This window comes from Pelodiscus sinensis, chromosome 4 (genome assembly GCF_049634645.1).
Source record: "Pelodiscus sinensis isolate JC-2024 chromosome 4, ASM4963464v1, whole genome shotgun sequence".
Lineage (NCBI taxonomy): Eukaryota > Metazoa > Chordata > Testudines > Trionychidae > Pelodiscus > Pelodiscus sinensis.
In genome coordinates, this window is record NC_134714.1 from 35,469,601 (window position 1) to 35,491,848 (window position 22,248).

At 43.3% G+C, this 22,248-nt stretch overlaps 1 long non-coding RNA gene across 2 annotated transcripts in view; it reads right to left on the bottom strand.

The window, feature by feature from the left end:
* Window positions 1–15,964, bottom strand: part of LOC142828965 (uncharacterized) — an 80,278-nt gene extending 64,314 nt beyond the window's left edge. For both annotated transcript variants that reach the window (XR_012903154.1, XR_012903153.1), the window contains exons 1-2: window positions 15,855–15,964; window positions 11,039–11,265 (exon numbers count right to left, since the gene is read on the bottom strand). This is a non-coding gene — a long non-coding RNA (uncharacterized LOC142828965). The remainder of the gene's footprint in view (window positions 1–11,038; window positions 11,266–15,854) is intronic.
* Window positions 15,965–22,248: the final 6,284 nt, after the last annotated feature.

Below are 22,248 nucleotides of genomic sequence, written 5' to 3' on the forward strand. Positions count from 1 at the left end.
TGCAATTGTGCAATTAAAAAGATACTGGTTTTACCTGTGATAAACAAATTCAGTTATCTTGGTACAATTTCTCCTTGAACTCCCCTATCCTATGGATTTTTTGTTTGACAATTAATACGTTTTAAAGGCCACCACTGTATTATAGCTAAAATGATTGTACATAACAAGTTATAAAAATATCACACATATGATAATAGGTTGCCCAAAATAATCTAGTTATTTTTATCTCCAATGTAGTCTGAATATTTCTTCTACTTTTTTATTGCTCTCAGCAGCGTATTTTCAATAACATTATTTGAGGGAGTAAACATCAATTCTCTGAAATGACACTTATCAGTGTTTGATAACAGAAGTACCAGCAGACACTTAGGAAGAGAGAGATCAAGTTTCACTGCTGGAATGCTGCTGATCTTACCTACAATGTGTAAAGAATGATTTTTGAGGATGTTGACTTTTTAGAGAGGAAAAACGACAAAATAATGCTGTTAACCTCCATATCTCATTTATAACACGACTGAACTACTCTTTCAATTTACCAACACTGCATTCACTACATTTTTAGATATATCCATTGCATCTGGTGTTCTTCAAAATGAATTTTTATTTTTAACAAGGGATGTCAAAATTAGTGAAATAGGTAACCAAAACCAGAAAATGTAAGAGAATCTCAGAGGTTACAAAGTTACATGCTGCAAGCTCTGTTCCCAGGGAGGAGGTTTTCCTGCCACAGAGAAGCTGCCTCCCCAGGAGCAGAGCTAGAAAGAACCAGCTTATAACCTGTAATGGAGATGGGGGCAGGCAGGGATCACAATGGACAGGGGTTGCTCCAGTCAGCCAGCTAGATCAGTCTCTGCCTGTGGTGGGCCCTGCAGGGCTGGAGCAACCCTTTGCCAGAGATGGGTGGGGAGCTGCTCCAGCCCCTGTGGTTAGCTGGAACCAGTAAGCATTACCCATTTATGGTTATGTTTACCAGTTAGAAGGCTAACTGGTTACGTTTTCACATCCCCAATTTCAACAGTTAAACACACATTTCACTTATATTAAGCTCACACAAAGAGTTCCAATCAGTGATCAGAAAATATTTTAAAAATTAGAGGGTATAATTGTTTGACAAAATATTCAAAATTTTGAGCCAAAAATGTTAAGACTGGGGCTCTGAAGTAAGAGATGCTTAAAGCAGTGCAGGAAATGTAGTCAAACATTTACTGTGTATTTAATTTTCAATTTAATATAGTCTAATTTTTTGCAAACATATACTTCTTTATAAGTTGTCCTTAAAGTCCTACACTGTACTTAATTTGGAACTTAATATTCTTACTCATAATTAGCTTTCAAGTAACAAAAAGAACAATACCACTTTACAGTTAAAGCAGAGATTCATGGTTCCTGTCTAGAAGAACTTACAGTCTAATTGCGATAAACAGTGTGTAATTAAATCCCTGAATTGGCTTTCCAAATCCCAGACCATAACCCCTAGCTTCAAGTACCCTCCCCATAGCTATACGTATGATACTGAGAGGAAACCAAAACATATATCTAAGTACCCTACCCATAGGAAGGTTGTCCAAAGCTCCAAATATCTATGGGTATGTCTACACTACAGCACTAATTCGAACTAACTTAATCCGAATTAGTTAATTCGAACTAAGCTAATTCGAACTAGTGCATCTAGACCTAAAAACTAATTCAAATTAGCATTTTGCTAATTCGAACTAGCATGTCCATATTGAGTGGACCCTGAACCAAAGGTAAGGCTGGCCGGAATAGGTGTCGGCAGGGCATCAGGTTAGGACTTAGAGCGTGGAGCTGCTGCCTCAGGCTAGCTGAGGGCTGTGCTTAAAGTGACCCGACCCCCACCCCGGACAGACAGTTCTCAGGGTTCCCCGCTTGCTTGTCTACCTCGATGAGGGACAGCAAAGCAGTCCTGGCTTGAAGTGTCCTGAGTGCCCACGCGCGGCACATCACAGCACTCGGCCATCAGCCCGGCTGCACTTGCCGCAGGCTGCCATCCGGGGGGGGGGGTCAATCGGGGGGCTGTCAGGATCCAGGAGATCCTGCAGGAGAGCTTCCACCCAAAGGAGCCCGCAGAGCCACCTCAGCCCTCCCCATCGGGGGCTCGTACCCCATTCCTCCCTCACCTCCTTCCACTTACCCCTCCCTAGCCCCCCTTCCTGATGTAAAAAATAAAGGAAATGTGTGTTCAAAAATAGAAACTCTCTTTATTTAACAAAACTGGTGGTGGTGGGGGAGATTAACCTCTGGGGAGACTGGGAAAAGGAGGTGGGAGAGGAGAAGAGAGAGGGTGGAAGAGGGGAGCGGGAAACCTGGGAGGAGGGAGCTGGAAACCTGGGAGGAGGGAGCTGGAAGGGGGTAGCCAGGGGAAGGAGGAGAGGAAGTATAAAACTATGGTACGCCATATCTTCTGTACTGTGTACAGATGTGGTCTCCTCACCTCAAAAGAGATGTTTTGGCCTTGGAAAGAGTTCATAAAAGGGCAACTACAATGATTAAGGGTTTGGAACAGGTCCCATATGAAGAGAGGCTAAAGAGACTGGGGCTTTTCATCTTAGAAAAGAGGAGACTGAGGGGGGATATGACAGAGGTCTATAAAATCATGAGTGGTGTGGAGAGGGTGCATAAAGAAAAGTTATTCAGTAGTTCCCATAACAGAAGGACTAGAGGACACCAAATGAAATGAATGGGTAGCAGGCTTCAAACTAATAAGCGAAAGTTCTTCTTCACCAAGCAAAGAATCAACCTGTGGAACTCCTTGCCACAGGAGGCTGTGAAGGCTAGAACTATAACAGACTTTAAAGAGAAGTTAGATAAAGTCATGGAGGTTGGGTCCATGGAGTGCTATTAGCCAGGGGGTAGGAACGGTGTCCCTGGCCTCTGTTTGTGGAAGGCTGGAGATGGATGGCACGAGACAAATTGCTTGGTCATGGTCTTCAGTCCATCCTCTCCGGCAGAGCTGGTGTTGGCCGCTGTCAGCAGACAGGCTACTGGGCTAGATGGACCTTTGGTCTGACCCAGTACGGCCATTCTTATGTTCTTATGTTCTAAGCTAAGGGTCGGGAGGTCTCACTGGACCACCTTGATTTTCATGCAAACCTGCTCCTGGGTTCGCATGTGGCCTTTGGTGGTCAGGCTGGCAGCTATCCTGCCCTAGACAGCCACTTTCCTGTGCCTAGTGCGGAGGTCGTGGTTGTTGGAGGCCTCCCCCCGAACCTGGATGAGGTCCACGATCTCCGCACTAGATCAGGCGGGTGCCCGCCTCTTGTGGCCCTGGGCAGGCTCCTGGGAGCCATCAGCCTGGTCCCGGGAAGAGGCAGAGGGCTGGGTGGCAGCGGGTGGCTGGCTCATGCTGTGCCAGGTGCAGTGTCTGCTGGCTAGGTGCTGGCAGGCTTGCACCTGGAACAAGCACCGTAGCCAGACCATGTTCCTTTAGGGGCTCCATGGCCGGGAGGGGGGCAGAAGAGTTTCCCTGGTTTGGCCCAGAGTGGCCACCAGGGCAAGCTGGGAAGTACTAGCCTCCCACTAGTTCGAATTAAGTGGCTTCACAGACCTTAATTCGGACTACTTAATTCGAGCTAGGCGTTAGTCCTCATAGAATGAGGTTTACCTGGTTCAAATTAAGCGCTCTGCTAGTTCGAATTAAGTTCGAACTAATGGTTTGTATGTGTAGCACCTATGAAAGTTAATTCGAACTAACGTCTGTTAGTTCGAATTAACTTTGTAGTGTAAACATACCCTATTAGAACACTATATTCAAGTAACCTAGGCAGAGGAATCCTACCTCCGAGGAATCCTACTCTACCCATAGGATTCCCCACGGTAGGGTGTGGAGTCCTTCCCATAGGAACTCTAACCCTAGCTCCAAACACCCTATCCATAAAATCCCTAATGTAAACTCCCAAATACCGTACTGTGATATACTGTACCTTAAAATATCATGCTGCAATATCCAGCCTTATCTGTATCATACATCCTTTCTATAAGATGAGGATATTTTTAAAGATACCATATAATCAGTCATGATCTACAGAAACCCATTATTCTGTCAAAATACGTGTATCTTCATTGTATATGAAATTTTTCTATAGGGTTGCTATTGAAATATATTGCAAGTTTGGGAGACTAGCTCTGCTATCTCTCTAGTATCAACAAAAGTGGTGACCCTTACCTAAACAGTTATTAAGTGAGACATTGACCAGCAGGGGAAATGTAAACAAGAGATTTACAATTCCCACATAACGGGAATTTCTCAACGTGGTGTCTCAGAAAGGCCCACAGGACATGTCTGGGCCAGTATCTTTCCAGGGACATAAATTGAGATTATAAAATAAGGTACAGTGGCAACATGAGAAACCCTCCCTCCCCATTTACACTGAAGCCCACAAGAATACTGAGAAGACAAATATTTCCAATAAAAGAGATTAGACCCAGTCTAAGAAGGCAATTCAGCCTGTGTAGTAAGAAGAGGGAGTGAGTTGTCTATTAGGGAGAGAAAAAACTGATTAGAATCTTGCTTAGTCTGATAAAGTTTGCTATTTAGACTGCATTTCTACTTTTATTTTTTGAAACTATCTTTGTCCTATATGTATATCACTTATAATCACTTAAAAATCTATCTTTTGTACTTAATAAACTTATTTAAATGTTTTATTCCTTCCAGGTAGTTTGTCTAAAGTGTCTGGAAAACTGCTCAGATTACAAAGAGTGGTGCATGTCCACTATCATTGATGAAGTAGCAAATTGATTAATGAGCTTCCCTTGTCCCAGAGAAGATCTTGATCAGTGTAAAAAAGTTCATTTCTGGGGAGCAAGGCTCGGGGCTGTGGATACGTGCTTGTGTCTCCCTTTGTATGAATGGTTTGGAGAACATTCAGGCAACTTAGATGGGTGGGTCTCTTCATAAGTGCAACTAATGCCTGGAGAAGTTTCCTGATCCTCACTAGCAAAGCATTGTGACAGACTGCTCAGGATGGACAGTTAGGGTGTGTCTACACAGCACTCTTACCTCAAATGAGCAACACAATTTGCAAATTGCTTAGCTTATTTTGAGGTAATTTCAAAATAAAGTGCTATTCTGACAAATCCCTTAACCCTCATGGAACAAGGATTACAGGGATGCCAGAATAGCACGCCCATTATTTCAAAATATATTTAGAAATAACAGGTGTGTTTAAAGATGTGGGATTGCTATTTTGGGATACTTCTAGTATCCCAAAATAGCCCTGCTGTCTAGATGTAGCCACAGGGAGCATAGTGGATCCACTGTTGCATGTTTTACCCTCGGGATCCTGTCATACTTACTCATGGAAACCCCAATCCCAGGGCAGTGAATCCTACCTATAGGTACCATAATCCTATGGAGGGGGAACCCTACTCGTAGGAACCATAACCCTAGGATGGGGAGCCCTATCCATAAAAACCCTAACTTGAATGGCCAGTACTTTACCCACAGGAACTGTAACCTTTGCTTCAAATACTAAACCCATAGATAGGGTCCTCCCAAATTAACAGCCACAGAAAAATTCATCATAGACTGTGAAATCTGGTCTTGTGTGCTTTTACACTATACTATTCAGGGATTTCACAGGGGAGACCAGCATTTCTCTAACTGGGAGTTCTGATGCAACAGCAAATATAGCAGATACAGAGGGATTGCAAGGTTATTTTAGGGGCAATGCCTTCAGAGTGGCAGATGTTGACTGCACACCCAGCTTGAGTGGCAATACTACACCATGCCACCCTTACTCCTGTGCTGGTGCCTTTAGAGTTGGCAGTTGAAGAGTGGCAGCTGATGACTGAGAGCCCATCTGTGCAGGTAGCAGTGCAGAAATAAGGGTGACAATACCATACCATGTCATGCTTACTTCTGCACTGCTGCTGGGAATGCCTCTTCCTTCAGAGCTGGGCTACCAGCCATCAGCCACTGCTCTCCAGATGCCCATCTCTGAAGACACTGCTGCAGCTAGGAGCAGTGGCCACATTAAGAGAAGCAGTAACACAACCCCTCACCCCTCCAAAATAACTTTGAAACCTGTAGTAGTTTAGGACAAAATAGACTGATTTTAATAGGGCCCTACTCATAGGAACCCTAATCCTTGGGCTGGGATTTCTACCCATAGGTGCTTTAACCCTAAGGCAGAAACTTCTACCCATTGGAAACCTGACCCTAGTTACAAGTACCCTAGACATAAGAACTATAACACAATGGGGAGAGGAGAGTGTTAACCACAGGAACCCTAATCCTGGAGAAGGTAACTCTACATATAGGAAACCTAAGCATAGGATTAGGAATCCTATGGGTAGTGTACCTTGAATTAATTCCAAGTACCTACAGATAGGAACCCTAATCCTAGAGTGGAGGTCTATACCTATGGAAACCCTAACTCTAGTTCCAAATACCCTATCCTACCCTATAGCTTGATATTATCTGCAAATACATTCTAAGATTAAAGTAACTTCTACCATTACACATTCTACCATAATACAAAAGATGTTCTTACATTAAAGAGCAGTCCTAATGGCAAAAGGGTTACCAAACTGAGTATTGATGACCCTTCTGGTCTGTTCCTGCCTTAGCATTAGTGACAGACAGAAACTATCTGCTGCACTTTTACCAACAGCACTAGGCCATTTCTTTCTGCTAGTCACTGAGGCACATGGCACTGCACAAGGCTCATCATTATATTCTTATACAAACGCTGAAATATTACATTTTAGCTACACCAACAGGAATTCTAAGTACTCTACTAACAGGAACTCTAACCCTAGGGTAGGAATTCCGAAAAAACCCTATGCCTAGGGTATGAAGTCTCTCTCATAGAAACTGTAACCCTCAATCTAGGGATGCCTTAATCATAGGAACCCTAACTCTTTCACCAAGAACTGTATATGTGGGAACCATAACTCCAAACGCCCTACTTATTGGAATCCTAACCCTAATCTTTAGTTAGCCACTGACAGGAACCCTAATTCAATGTTTGTGAGCCTTGATGATATGCATCCTGACCCTCACTCCAAGTACCCTGAACATAGGAACTCTAACCCTAACTGCAGGAGCCCTATCCAAAAGAACCCTAATCTAAGTTCCAATACCCAGCCCAGAATGCTACTCCAGGAAGAGAAGTCCTACCTTTTGAAATCCTATCTAGTTCAAGTATGCTACCTATAGGGACCCTAACCCCAGTTCCAACCCTAAATCCTAATTTGGAAATGAATTTTCAAATTGCTGACTAATTTGCTGAGCAGAGTAATTTAAAATCCATGGAAATTGCTGGATGCTTGGCATTTCCTAAAATTCTCTCTTTAGATGTACATCATTGCACTTGGGAGCTTCACTATAGGCTGTCATATGAAATTCTTAGCCTCAGTGCTTACTGAAGATATATTCAATTTACAGTAGTCACTTGGGTCAGTAGAATGGGGCTGGAGACTATGTTGTATGAAGCTTTTAAATGGGTTTTCTGGTACTTTATGATTTCAATCTAGCTGGAAATCAGATGCTTCTATCAAATTGTTTTTTAGCTACACAATGCCTTCGGGCAAAGGCTCAGGGCAAAGACAAAGAATGGGGAAAAACAAGATTATTATGCTTTTATTTTATTTTTTTAAGACATACTTTTTGGTTCAAGTTTGACCTAATACAGTTCACCCATCCCTAGGTCAGAGCAGTTAGAGAATCTTCTTTTCATGGGCTTTGATTTGGCAAGATACACAATGATCAAGATTTGTTTCAACATCATAATTTGTTCTATAAATTATAGGTTTTTATTTTGTTCTTTGTACTGTTTTCAGTTTCATTTTATTGAATTTCATTCTGCCTTGTCAAAATTTATTTCTGTTTATGATTTTTTCTTCTTCACAAGAGAATTTAACTTATTCATGGCTCTATGAAAACATTTTATTTGTGTGTGTGGCCTGAATAGAAAATATTTGTCCATTCTTAGAGGAATTGCCCCCATCCCTCCGGCCCTGTAATTCAAACAAGGACAATTCCTATGGTCACTAAGTGTCCTCTTCTTGACAGCTAATGATGGAAGACAGAGTCAGGAGAGGTGAGGATGTGGGTTAGAGGACTGACACTGAACACAAGATAAGTGGCACTGACTGACAGCAGCAGAAATATGTGGTCATGAGTCCTGTTAATTTAGCTAAAACACAAAATATAAACAATGGGGAATCTTTCTAAAAGAATTACAACACTACATTAATTTGGAAAGACAGTTTAAACAACTATCCTGAAATGAGAGTTTTACTGTTCAGCTCTTCACATTTGTACATCATTCTGAATTAGGAGGAAAGCCTTTAGAGTCATTTGAGATCACACTGTGATTGTAGCCCATCCACTAGTTCCATCAGTATAGAAATTGTACTACTCTACATAAAAGTGTAAATTACAGTTCAGAGTTTGCATTCAATGAACCTCCCTTCCTGAAATTTGGATATGTATATAAATTATCTATAGGGATGTGCAGTGGCCTGTGATATGGGAAACCCAGGGACAAGTACAGGTTGACCCTCTCTAATCTGACATTCTCTGATCCAACAACATCCATGGTCTGGCATGATTTTAGTTATCCAGATGTCCACTTATAATGGGTGTGGCCAAGTTTCCTGTCATCCCATAAAGTTTGTCTGCAGCCACCAATTCTGGCTTTCATTGTTCTGTGCTGTTATATAGCTCTAATTTACCCCTAAATGTCTTCTAAGAGCCCAGTAAGCAGAGAAAGTGTTGGTAATGCTGCTAGACAATATTGACCTTCCGTGGTTCTGCAAATTCTCTGGTTTGGTACCAGTCAAGTCCAGAGGGTGCTGGACTAGAGAGGTTCAAGTTAGCTTTGTCTGACTGAGACAGGAGTTTTCATCCCAGATCACTCCAAATCAAGTTCTCATTCTCTTCAGTGAAAGAGCAATTGGTGAAAATGTTCCAACAGCTCTGTAGTTCAGGGCTATGACATGATCTACAGAAAACCCTAATATAGATCTGTCAGATGGGATTTCTTTAAGTTATGCACAATTATGCTTCTACTAAAGTGAATAGTAAAATTGCCTTTAGTTTCAATAGGAGCAATAGTTGGACCAGTCCAGAGTGGTTTTCCAAATCTCATCCTTTAAATATTATGGGCACAGGGTCAGATTTAAAAAGGTATGTAGTTGCTTAATACACAGATACATACCTAGGCATTTTCAGAAACACTTAAATGAGCTAGGCACCTAACTCTCATTGACTTTAAATCTGCCCACTGGTCTAGAAAATAGTTGCTTCAATAGTTTATTGTTCAGTTTGACCCAGTGCATGTTAATGAGCCAATATTATTTACCCCGAGTTTGTCAGTTAAATCAAGTTTTTGAAGCCAAAATGAAGCCTTAAAAATCAATCTTTATGCAAATCCATTGTTACTCTTTTAACAAAAAACAAGTAACTTATTTGTTACTTCGTAGTTGTGGCTTCATTGCATTGTTCACTAAAAAAGTTCAGGCTATAGTGATGTCTCGCTATTTTTTCCTCTGATGACCAGACATTTTATTTTATTTAAACAGATAAAGCATTTTGAATTTGAAATTAAGCTGTTGGGAACTGGTTACTCTCTATGAATAGAAATGGCATGTAATAGAAGAACTGTAGATAGGAAACAAACTAATTAAAAAAATCTTACCAAATCCCTATTGTACTAAAATCTGTTGCTTAAGAGAGTATGCAAACGAAGTCAATTTAAAGGACTGAAACTGGCTCAAGATGAATCAAGTTAGAAATGTTTCACTTCCAGCACAGTCTTTTGGGATCCAGTATTTTTTGAATCAAAGGAAAAAATATATTACAAAACATTTTCTGAACTGTGAATCATAGTGCGTAAAAATTATGTCTTGTATTTTTTTTTATGGAAGGAGACTAAGTTAATTTTAAGAATTATCTTGGTGAGAATGGAATGGTCCTCACTTATATTGATACAGATAAAAAATGGGGCAAAGCCTATGGAGTATATAACTTATACTATATACATAACAGCTTTATATGGGCAATGCCATAAACCATGACTATTCAGTCCCATGTCCTTTATTAGACCATTTCTGAAAAGAAGATAGGATCTGTAATATCAGGCCTGCCCTGGGGCTCAGTGATTCAAAAGGGCCCAGGCTTTCAGATGCTGCTGCCACAGTGGCTGAAACTTTGAGCCCTTTAAATAGCTGCTGAAGCCCCGCATGGAGCTCTGGGCAGTATTGAAGGCTACCTGAGGTAGGCACAGTATGCTCCAGCAGTGCTCAGGGCTGCCTGGGAGAGGCTTGCCCTAGCACTGCCCCTTCCAGGGACGCAGAGCTGCCGCCCCCACTCCTTGCCCAAGGGCCTGGCAAGTCTAAGGGCCCCACTGTGAAATATGCTGATGGTAATGTTACACTTCCATTTAAAGAACACTATCCGATCTAACAGAGGTGTATTTTCTAACTCTCATAATACGTTAAAATAAAGGTAGTGTCCACACATAGTGCCAATCTGACCACCCAGCAACTTAGAAGCCTCACAGAACAGGTACACTATGAGCAGCATTTTGCTGGCCTGCCATGTTCATCTATGAAAGTACTTCTCTCATGTCTAGGACAATATACACAAATCAGGGGTGGAGCTGTTGTGGGGTGGAGGAGGTAGGAGAAGGGAGAGACATATAGGAAACAGGATATGGTAAAAAAAATATGTAGTTGGCTCTAATAAACAAGTTAGACTAAAATTATGTGTCTATAAATCTTGGAAATTGTATGCCCTCTGAGTCAGATCTTCAGCTAGTGTGAAACAACCTGGCCAACTAAAGGCATTGCCATGCTGCTGATACTGATAGAATTCTGGATGCACACAGGCACCTCAGAGACCATTCCCAACATTGTCATACCATAGTCTGATGTACCATGCAGACACTCTGCCCTCAGACATTATTAATGTGCCTATACCAGTAATATATTACTGGGTGCAATTATATCTAACAATGGCTGTGACAAACAGTAATGAATTAAACCACAAGCGAGGTTCCAAACCCACCTGTCTCAGAAGCATTACAGGTGCTCTTAAGCAGTTTCTGTTCCTTTAGACTTATGCAGACTTCATCTCCTATTGGATATTCAAGTGGATTATATTTCCTTTCATCTCTGTCACAAAATGAGGGAGGAATCTTCTCAGTCCCCATTCCTATTTGTGTTTTCTTCATTTTCTCAAGATGAGGACCTGACAATGGCATCCTGTTCTGTGCTTTCACATTTTCTCTTGTGCTGGGGGGAAGGGAACAGAGAAATTAAAATGCTATCACAATCAGCAGTACTTAGTGTGCTTCTCAACCCTAGAACATCTTATAAGAGAAACTGGGGCTACTCCAAGATATTCTGAACATCCCTCTTTGAACTTCCAGGAATATAGCATATGGAAACCATGTCTGATGTTCTTGGGGCCCCTACACAGAACCCAATTTGCATAGCCAATTTGCATAATCTAGCCAATGAACTAGCCTCATTTTTTTTAGTCTGCATGCTGTTGGAGAGCAGAAAAAGAGATATCTGAAACAGGGTTGAAAGAGGTTAGATCAGAGGATAACAAAGGAGAAAACATTGTTTCAAAGGGGACCATTCAGTCTAATTTGTAATTTAAACAAAGGAAAGCAGTGAACTGAGCTTTTACACCAACAGTGTACTACCCACTGCATCTTTCCAGGTTTCTAGCAGCAACTAGATTAAGTAATGAATATTCTCTCAGCTGTTCTATTCTATTCCTGTCAACAAGCTTTCTCCCATGGCATATTGCTAGATCAAAAGAAAAGTTTCCTCTATGTTCCTACTATCTCCTTTTATGTGATTCAAGACACCTGGCGGCCAGTTGCTAATTAAATGTACTCAAGCTTCAGTTGTCACTTTAAATTTTCACCTGTCCTGCTAGCAAATACTGAAAATTTCCATGTAATCATCTGTCTATAGCAAAGTAGGGAAATAACGCTTATACTGGGGGCTTATGACCAGATCCACACAGGGACAGGCATAAGGATTTTGTGCAAAATGGGACTTGGGGGCAAAACAGAAGTGGCTACGCTGCTTCTTTTTGCGCAAAAACCCTTTGTGGAAAAACAATCTGCAGAAAATATGCTAATGATATTGTGACTTATGCTAATGAGTCCCTCAGCATATTTTCTGAAGGAAAAACTCAGTGTAGACAAAGCCTGAGTGAATTCTCATGTGTGGATCTCTCCTCATCACTTCCTGTTCAAATCCTCATCTATGTCCAGCCAGATTTTAAAAGGGACCTTAACCAGGAGGAGGCTTTGAGCATGTCCACCAGATTGGGTCTTGCACATGATGTTGTTGGCTAAATGCCTGTCTTTCCCAGGCAGTTCACTTATACTCAGAAGTGGAAACATAGCTCCCTCAATAGCTTTTACTTTGCTAATGTAGGATCTGAGTGAGTTTAGGGAGCCTAAAACTGGAATATCAGCACCCATACTTACCTAAATATGAGGGTTAGGTGCTTAAATTAAGATTTGGATCTGGAATTTCACAATTTATCTACCCTCCTTTTATCATCCCTGTGAATTTAGAGAGGACCAGGCTGAGGTCCCCACTGTGGAACTGGGGACTGGATTTGAGGGAAAAAGCCTCTCAAGGCCCTTCTGGAACCTAGCAGTCATGTCCTGGGAGAATACGGATTGGATTGATAGATGGAAGGCCAAAATGGCTGCCAAATGTACCTTAATAGAAGAGTGTGCTAAGCCTTGATTTTTCAGATGAAACAGGTACTCCAAAATGAAAGGAAGCATGTAAGGGTGAAGTGCCCAGAACAGTCACCCAATGGGAAAATCTGGTCCACTCCACCAGGTACATCTGTCTGGTTGAGGACGTCTGACCGCCAAAAGGACTTGTCACACCCCTTCTAAACAGGACTGCTGCTCATGATTTAACAAGGCAGTATCCATCTGTGAGGTGGAGCAACAGGAGCCCAGGATTTAACAGCTGTCAAGAGTCTGTGACATTGGATCCAGACGATTTGGCAAGGGCCATGAGAAGGAGCACAGCAGTGTTCTGAACCAGTTAACAGCTTTGTCTTGCTTGACATTGCTTGAGATCTTTTTGATGAGAGAGATTGGTAGGAATGTGTTCAGCAGCTCCTCTCTCCTCCCCATCCAGGGCAGGAGGAAAGTATTGGAGGGGGAGCAGAACTTGTGACACTTTCTTCTCAGCCTGGTGTTAAAAATGGTACTGGCATCCAGTTGATGTATCTCAAAAATTTAACTACTACAAGAACAAAGTTTAATGAGAAGCAACAGCATTAGTTTTTTTCCCTCCAAAGAACCTCATCTAGACAGCTGTTTCACTTTCATAATACCCCTTTTTGAAAGAATGCTGTGATGCGATTATGCAAATGAAGTGCGGGATATTTAAATCCCTGCTTCATTTGCACTTTTGGTCTGCCTAATTTACATCCCTCTTTCGAAGGAGGGATGTAGTTTAGACATGCCCAGGGTGTTTTAGGGCCCTACCTATATTGAATGTAGATAACCATGTTATAACCCTGCACCTGTGAGATTAGCATCAGATACCATGTATGGTTCAGAATATAGGATGTCTGCATGCTGCATCATCATGTTGGCTTTGTGGTATAACCTGTCCCAGCCTGAAGAGCTAGATCCAGTGCATTCTGATACTTAGCTATGATTTTTAGTACTATATTCTATATATTTAATTCTATAGTAACTGTGATGGAGCCGGCGGGCTCCGCACTCCCCAAGCGCCGCCCCTCTCCCCCGGTGAGAAGGCCCGGGAATGCCACAAGCCCCAGAAAGTGCCACCAGCAGCTGGGTTGGGACCCCACACCCAGACGGGACAGCTCGAGACGGGCCGCTGGGGGTAGGAGCCAGCGGGGGCCACTGGCACAATCTGGGGAGTGGCTCTGTGGCCCGGCGCTGATGTAGAAGCCGGCTGGGTCGAGGCTGGAGGCAACGGGCTGAGTGTGCCCCGCTCCAACACTGGTGCAGGTGCAGTCCCGCCCGCAGGGGGGGGGGCACCTATGGAGGATGGGGGTGGGGTCAGAGACGCGGGACAAGACAGGCCCTGGGGGTGGGGCAGCCCCAGTGGAGCCATATTCAAAATGGCCCAAAACCCGGGGGAAAGGAGAGTGTGCCCGGAGAGCATGGGGAACCGCGGACAGGGCGCCTCCAAACGGAGGGGCAGGGAGGGCCTTCCCACAGACACACTGTGACGCGGTAGGACAGAGGGCATTGGTTGAGTAGGAAGAAGTCCAGGGCAGGGCATTGGCCTGTGAGTCAGTGAGTTTTGGGCGGCATCCCCACTGGCTGAGGGAGGTGTAGAGACGTGAATCTCCCCCTCCCTAGGACTCTGGGCTAGGACCTGGAAGTGGAGGCAGGCCCGGGTCCCCATACTCCCCACGTGGTGTTGGGAAAGCAGTGCGGCACGAGGCCCTCCGGGAAATACGAGGGGGAAACTAGAGGTGTGGACAATAAACCTGAAGGTGTGTGACGAACTAAAACAAGGACGGGGGTGGGGGAGGGCAGAGAGCCCCGGCGAGGGGACAAGACCCTCACACTACCATATTTCAAAAATATTATATCTGCTATGTCTCACTTATAATCAATTTACCCTACTGCCAAAGCTAACTTCTCACAGGACAAGATCCCTGCAGGTCTTGCGTTATTGCTAAAATAGAATGAAAATAGTGAAAAGTTTATAGAGAATATATCAGTTCGCAGGCAAGGTTAAGCTTGGAGGCTATACGTATAGCATGACTGGAATACTGCTGCAGCTCCTTGGAGACTGTTGCAAGTGGCTCAACTAAGGGCAGCACAGTCTGCTTTAATTGTTCGTTGGGACTGAATCACTGCCCAAGTGTTCTGGGAGTAGAAGAGCTAATACTCAGATTCTGACCCTCAGTGTCTGTCATGGATTGCATGAAATCAGAAGAGACAAAGTGGAAATGATTCTATTCTCATGTAAATCAGAAATAACTGCACTGGAATCAGTAGTTACACAGGTGCAAAACTGGTGTGAGAAACTGGAGTAGCAGAGAATGTTGGATGGCCACATATCAAGTTACAATGAGAGGGAAAAAGAGACTTTGGTGTCCAAGGAGCCCCTTTCACAACAATGCCAATTTCCAATTCCCCTTCCCTGTAGGTCCTAGATCTTATATAAGTGGGCTAAGTATAGAAAATAGCTATCATAGTGAGGGGAAGCCCTGCTGGTGGGCTTTTACAGAAATGATTCCCATTTCTCCTCAGCTGGCTGTCTATGGAAGCCACTGGGGCAGGGTGAAATCATGAGTGGGCTCTGCAAAACTGGGTGGTATTATAAGAACGGCTTTGTGATTAAGGCACTGGACTGAGACGCAAGAGCCCTTTATTCAAGTGCCTGCTCTGATGCTCCTCCAAAGTATTGGTGACCTTGAGCAAGTCACCTCAGTTCTCATGTGAAAAATGAGAATAAAACTTTGCTCAGGCTGTTGTGAGAATAGCTAACAAACACCATTGAATGTATACTACAGTGAGGAAGTCCATAGAGATAGATTTGTAAGCTGCTGGAGTAGCAGGTACATATTTGCAGCCAGGAGTCACTGAAGATTCCAATTCTTTCTGCATTTCTCTTCTCATGTCCATTCACATTTTAAAAGTAATGTATGCCCTTTCATTAACTCCTGGGAGGGGATTGAGAGGAACATGGAGAGAAAAGGAATAGAGGGTGTCAGGGTGCAAGCCCCCTATCATGCCTCAGTGCCCCCTGACTGTCCTCATCTAGCCCATCTCAGGGCAAGTTACAGTCTGTATGGGTTGCTCATCATTGGCATTTGTCGCAACAACTCTGCTTACCTAGTCGGCCTCCTGATCAGCCCGCAAACCAGAGTCTTTGTCTCCAGCCCCTAGCCAAGGGGAGCCTTTGCTGGCTCTCCCCAGCTTGTTTCCCTCCAAGAAGCTCCTGCTTCCTCTGCAGTCAACCCTCCACTGGCTCTCCCCAAGCAAACTGTGCTTCTCCATTTATAGCTGTCAGCTGGGCTCTCACTTGCCCTAATGGTTTCAGCTGGCTTCTACAAGCCAATTGTGCTGCCCTAGATAGTTGCCAGCTGGGCTCTCCCTAGCCCAAACAGCTCCAGCTGGCCTCTTTGTTTCTAGCCCCGGCTCAGGGCCTGAGTCCTGGTCTTAAAGGGCCAGTGCAGGGCAGGCACCCTGTCACAGAGGAGTACCTTGATCTGTCCTCACAAAGTAGAATGGAGAAACTAAGTGTAAAGTTATCAAAGCCAGAAGGCTCCCAAACTTTACCAAAAAAAAAAACAACTTACACTTCTTCATTGCAGTTACACCACCTATATGCATGACAGGAATATCTTTTTTAACCAGACAATATTTTTATAATGCCCACATAGATATAGCCACATATGTGTGAGGACTGCAAACAGAGAGATGTAGCATCAACACAGATGTGCCTGTAATAAATTAGTCATATTTGAAACCACCTATGGATAAATGGAATTACCAACCGGCAGTGGGTTGCCTGACCTGTATCCATCAAAATGTCAAATAAGATATTGGTAGACAGCAGGTAGGCACCCTAGAAAGAATAGGACACACATTAATCTCTGACACTACTCCATGCTGTTTCAGGTAATTGTGACATAGTATGACTTACAGGTCTATACATGTGACCAGAAAAAAAGGAGCAATAGATTGTCCTTTTCTTTGTTTGTTTTATTCTATTTGCTGTGAAGTGAAACTTCCTGATTTTCTATAGACTTTGTTTGGGCTTGTGGAGTACATTTTTATAAAAGATTTTTTTACTGAAAAATTATTAAATATTCTGTATAAAAAGTCCTATTGAATTTAATTGGTAATTGTAAGGCTTTACATTAAATATTTTTAGTCAGACTATAGAACTAAAGAGTGAATTATATCCCTTCTACAAATTATAAAGCAGAGTTCGAAAATCTTCTGAAAGGAGCTTATTCAGTAAATATATTCTATAGGATTTTTCAATAATTTCAATAGTACACTAATAAATGTTAAAGTATTATACTGGTTTAATCTCTATCATATCATGAAGGAATTTTCCTATATGAGTATTATTAATAAGAAAAATTAATATCTCTTTGCAAGCAGATGTAGCTCTCCTCTCTGCTCTGAAAAGAATATTTACATACCTCATACAGTCCAATTTAACCATTTTCTATAATTGCTCCCTTTTTGGTAACTCAGATATAAACTACCAGGCATGACATTTAACTTCACCAGTAGATCTTAGAGTGGTTCTTTACAAAGGAAGTTAATGTTACAATCCCCAGTTTACAGTTAGGAAAAACTAAAGTGCAGAGATGCAAAATGACTTGACCAAGTTACCCCAGCAGGCTAACAGCAGAACCAGGAGTAGAACCTAGATGTTCTGAAGCTCAATACAATACTTTATCTACTAGATCACACTGCTCTGCATTGGAACAGGGTTTTTTTTTCCCTTGAAGGACCTCTTTTTCACACACTAGTCCCATTTTTCCTTGAAAATAGCAAAACAGACAACAACATTTATTCATCCCTAGTTTTAATATTTGAATTCCTGAAGCTGTTTCACTGTTGGTGCTGAAGTTCTAGTTTCTGAAATACCAATTTAACATCAGCGAGTCAGAAAAATTCTTGATGATCTCCATGAGCACTATCTACTTCAGCAGGCACTATAGGAATATGTCTACACTGCAATGCTATTTTGCAATACCAGATTATCCCCAAATAGCTATCCTGCATCTTAACAGCAAGTCTCTTATTTCAGGCTTGCTAGTCTGATGTCCCTGTAAACCTCATTCCACGAGGAGTAAGGGACATTTCAGAATAGTGAGTCATTTCAAAATTTGATGCTGGGAAAAGTGCCAAGTTATGAAATAAGCTATTTTGAAATATGAACAAAATAAAATACGCAATTTGCAGTGCTGTGTAGATGTAGCCTAGCAATGCTTCAGGCTCTTGTCCACTTAGGTAACATTCCTGAGAACACCCAGGTACATGAATAACTACAAGAGAATGGCAGAGGACTGTTCTCGGATGTAAAAGTTATTCATTGGTTAAGGGTTTGCAAGCACGGGGACTTAAATTGGAGAACATAAGATATTTTGGAACTTGGAGTTTACAGAGGTGAGAAAAATACATTCAGGCTGCGTCTAGACCGGCAAGTTTTTCCGCAAAAGCAATCGCTTTTGTGCAAAAACTTGCCAGCTGTCTACACTGGCCGCTTGATTTTGCGCAAAAGCACTGATGTTCTACTGTCCAAAATCAGTGCTTCTTGCGCAAATGCTTTGACGTTCCCATTCAGGCAAAAGCCCTTCTCTGGAAATGTTTTTGTGCAAGAGGGCCAGTGTAGACAGCTAAAAACTGTTTTGCACAAAAAAGCTCCGATGGCGAAAATGGTGATCGGGGCTTTCTTGCGCAAAACCGCGTCTAGATTGGCACGGACGCTTTCCCGCAAAATGTGCAAAATGATGCTCTTTTCGACAAATGCTTTTAACAGAAAAACTTTTCCGTTAAAAGCATTTGCGGAAAATCATGCCAGTCTAGACGTAGCCTCACATTGTAACATCTGCATATCTATATTTATGAGATGGGGCTATGTCTAGACTGCAGGCTTCTTTCAGGCTGCCAAAGCGCTCTGCTTTTTTCCAAAGATAGCATCCACACTGATTGAGTGCTTCTCGCATAAAAGGCCACCCAGAACCAGTTCAGCATTAGGTCACCACGGGTACGTCTACACTAGCTTGTTAGTTCGAGCTAGGTAGGGTCATTAGGGCAAGCGCAGTTGCAAATGAAGCCCGGGATTTAAATATCCCGGGATTCATTTGCATGTTCCCGGGCACCACCATTTTAAAATCCCCCTTAGTCTGAACTCCGTGCTCATGGCTAACGTGGCACAGAGTAAGTAGTTTGAATTAAAGATCCTATTCGAACTACCGTTACTCCGCGGAAGGAGGAGGGTTCATAACCTGGAGGGAGGGAGAAGGGGGGCTGAGAACATAGAGTGGGGAGGGAGCTCAGGGCTGGGAGTGGTGTGGAGACAGCTGTAAGTGCCACCTCGGGTGTGGGGACCTCGACAAACTTGACGTTGGGTGGATCCAGGGACCACAGGGGAGGTGGAGAGGAGAGGGGGCTGGAGTGGGATCAGGGATGGCAGGGGGAGGGGGCATTGCTTGGGGAGGGAGCAGAAGCACTTTGAGAGTAAGAAGGGGAATGGGCATAGTGGCGGGGGCAGGAGGGTGACAGGTAGAAGCAGCAACAGCAGCAGGGTATGTCATAATTTTGTGCATGAAGGCACACATGTTATTGCCCTGCCACGTGAGCTGGTACCACATGTGGGTCCACCACTCTGCGTCCTCCTGAACCTTCTGCGCCAAACTCTGCTGCATGTTGCACAGGACACCCACATGCTGCCTCATGAGGTCTTCCTGAACCTTGGAGCACTTTCGGGTCCCCTGAGGCCGGGCAGCTGGCTGAGGTGGCGTGTCTGCCCCTCAATCCCAGCTGGTTCTGCTGTGGAGAACATAAAGAGGGAGAGGCAGTCAGTCATCCATGCAGACACTGTACCTGAGGCCTCCTATGTGCTCAGCGACCAACAGTCTTCGGGCCAGAGGTGAGGGATGTCTCAGGAGCAAGGCCATGTGTGGCCTGCACAACAGACCCAGCCTCATAGGGACCCTGAAGTTCCCAGGGAACCATGCTGGGCCCCTTTCTCCCCCCAATGAACAAGCAGGCAAGGGAAGTGAACAGCCACAGTGGGATCCCATGGGCGGCTGAGGAGCTAGGAACAACAAGACCCTCCCTGGGGACTGAACACACACCTACATCTCACAGAGCTGTCTGCTGGAGCAAGTGGTGCCTTTCATGTGCAGACATGCCTGTGTGCTGTGTGTGGCACTCCTTGGTGTATCTTGGGTTGTGCCTGCACCCTTGTTGCTAACCTGATTCCAGTCATGGCAGGTGGTGGGAGGGCATCCCCCACTCACCCCGGGGCCATACTTGTGTGTGGCCTCCCCTAAGCCTGGGAACTGGAGCCTGGGGGTACTCAGGGATTGCCTGTGGAGTCCTCATGGTGCACAATAACACTGCACGTAGTTCCTCATGCTTGGACTGCAGCATGATGTCCTGCCTGAGGAGGCTGAGCGACACTCACACCCCATCCCCTCTGCACCCATCTCCCTGGTCCTGTATGTGTGACAAACTGACAGTGCTCACCTGAAGTTCCCTCCCTAGTATCAGATGATGCCTGAAACATGTCCAGGCTCACAGATAAAGGCTTCAGGGACAGCATGACTGTCATTCCTCCTCCTGTTGTCTTCCTCCTCCTGTTGCCCCTGCTGTCACTTGTCCTCCTTCTCCTCCGCGATCTTCGGCCGGGCAACTACAGGTGTCTTGAAGCCAGAGTTGATGACCATGGATCTGGTGTAGCTCACTGAAGTAGGGTCAGGAGTGGGGTCCTTCCCCAGAGCACGAGCTGCTCTTTCTGGTCCTCTCATAGCCTTGGCAGATCTCCTTGACTTTACTCCAGACCTGTCCCCACTCCACCAGAGCATTGGCCATCTAGCCATAAATGTCTGTTTTGCGGCATTTGGAGTGGAGATACTGTAGGGTCTCCTCCTCCCCCCACAGCTCAAGGAGGGACAGGATCTCTGCTCCAGACCAGGAGAGTGACCGCTGATTGGTACCCCTTGGTAGGTCCTGGGAGCCCTGGTCATGCTTCCTCACAAGGCCAGGGGGGGTCTCTGGGGACTTCTGGCTGTGCTATGGGTCAGAAGGCCTGTGGCAGGGAAAGCCGTGCAATCATGGTGCTGGCCCAGGCTGGATTCTTGCCACAAGACTTGTCCAGGGTGTCTGCAGCTTTAAGAGGTGCCAGGAGACAGGAACTATAGAGTTGTGATTACTTCGGACCGAGTGGCCACCAGGGCACCTGTGTTATTTCCTGAAGGCCTCTTCTTTCAAAAGAAAACCCTTTTCTCCATCCTCACATGCCTTTTTCCGAAAGAGCTCTTTTGGAAAAGGTGTTCTTCCTCATAGAAAGAGGTTTACCGCTGTTGGAAAAGCCCCTCCGTTCTTTTTACTTATTGTTGAAAGAACATGATTCCAGTGTGGTCATAACTGAATTTTTTTTTTTTTGAAAAACGGCCATTTTTCTGAAAAAAACTCTGCAGTGTAGATATACCAAAGGTGTATGAGGTTCTATTTTTATTAGACCAGCTTCTCTTGGTCATAGAGACAAATTTGAAACTCTTAAAAATGTAATAGAGTGCTATAGAAATAATTGAAATAATTATTTACAGAATAAAATCCTTTCAACAGATTTTGAACAAGGGATATATAGCAGGGATTTAACTCCTTCCTCAATAGAATGGCTAAAGTATTCTATATAAAGCCTTACTATGGCCAATTAATTTCTTTAGGACTTTTCCAGAAAGAATATGTAATAACATATCATAGCACAAATCCTTTAAAAAACACAACATACTGAACTAGTCCAAATTAATTTTTAGCTCAGCCGAAAATCCGAATGGTTCATTTGGCACCAAGCTTGGAAGCTTGTCTCTCTCACCAATAGAAGTTGGTCCAATAAAGGATATTACCTCATCCACATTGTCTTTCTAATATCCTGGGACCAATATGACTATAACACTACATATATCTTTATTTATGACATGTTCATTTTCTTCATCTTAGAAGGTCTTCAAATTTAGCTCCTTTTAAAGTGGATTGTAAAAGCTTTCCACTTCTGAAAGCTTTCTGCATGGCACATTGGTTTGATTTTATGCTCTTATATTTTATATTGGTTTTATTGTGTTTTATGTAAAGAAGCCAAGAATATAGCTGATGAATAGACATCTAAGAAATAAAATTAATGTTAGTTCAACGAAGACTTATGATTAATTCTTGTTTAAAAATTCATCCTCCATAAAAATAAGTTGTTATTAAATGTAAATCAATGCAGGTATCCTATATTAGACAAACTATTTTACAAATGTTACTTTTCAACTTCTTTTTAAACACGGTTTATTCTGTGTCAGCAATTTCTACGTACAAATCGCCATGGACATCATTTAGGTCATTTAAAAGCTGGCCAAATAGTAAGTAAAAAGATTAGCAAATAATTTGGAGTCTACAGCATACTGTAATTTGGAGTGGAGCATTATATCATTTTTACCTGATATTCATGAATAACTTTGAATTCTGAAAGTTTCATGAATTTTAGGAT